Consider the following 1,150-nt stretch of genomic DNA (forward strand, 5'->3'; position numbering starts at 1 on the left):
TAACAAGAGGTAAGAGTTTATCCAGCGCTCGGCTACTTTTGAAATGCATCCTTGCAGAAAACCAGAAGCTTTTCATCTTTCCTGCTGTGTGTGTGTTTCCCCACCCCACCCCACCCCACCCCTCCCTCTCGTCCACATACCATATTTATAATCCCCTTCAATGAAGAGCAGAAGGCCCAGTGGCTCCGGGGCGCAAAACAGGAGGAGAAGTCAATTAGAGAGGAGAGGAGAGAGGACTGGAGATCAGAGGAGGAACGAGAAGGAAGAGAGAGCCTCTCGAGCTGCAAACACAGTCGAATGCAAGAGACAGAAACGAGCCGCTGAGTGCAAAGACGTTATAATAAAAACAAGTGCAATATATATTTTTTTTTTCATTAAAAACCTTTTATTTTAAAAGGTTAAGATAGAGAATTGAACAAGCTGCCTCGGACAAGTGGGCACCCAAAGCAGACGGTGAGCCCGACATTTCCACACAAATCAGCCGGGTCTTTTGGAAACCTCAAAAGTGATGCAAAACATCGTTTTTTTTTTTTTTGTCCTCGCATCCGCTGAGCCATTCCATCTCTTGTAATACTTATTACACAAACATGAATAAACCCAAACGGGAAAACTCAAATTCATTTATCTTTGACAACACACAGAAATGCACCACTTTACCTCCTCCACAATTTTGTTGTCCTGACTTGCTCTTTTGCAATTGGCAGCTGTGGCCTTAAAACACTGGCCCCTTTCACCTGGCTTTGGGTTTGGTCTCATAATAGTCCACACCCGCTTACACAAGTCGAGAGTCTTATCAGAGCCGGTGGCAGTCAGGACAGGGTGATATCTCATCTCCAGACGGAGCCTGAGGTAGCGGAGGAGGTGAGCAGCAGCAGCAGCAGCAGCAGCAGCGAACTGCAGCACTGAGAAATTCAAACAAGTCCTGAATCAGAGCGAGAGTGTTTCGTCCATAAAAAAAAAAAAAAAAAAAAAAAGCCCGAGTGATCGAGCAGCACACGGAGGGACGAGGGCGAGGAGGACGATGTTGCTGTTTTCCGAGACTCGAAACACTTAAAGAGCAAAAGATGAAAATGAATCTGCAACTAATCCTAACATCAACCTCATGAGACATCATTTTTATAAACACTTTTCCCAGCTCGAGTAAAAGTTG

This window comes from Brachyistius frenatus, unplaced genomic scaffold, assembly GCF_029030835.1.
Source record: "Brachyistius frenatus isolate BFR_SWC_R1_liver_20210118 unplaced genomic scaffold, ASM2903083v1 Contig_48, whole genome shotgun sequence".
Lineage (NCBI taxonomy): Eukaryota > Metazoa > Chordata > Actinopteri > Embiotocidae > Brachyistius > Brachyistius frenatus.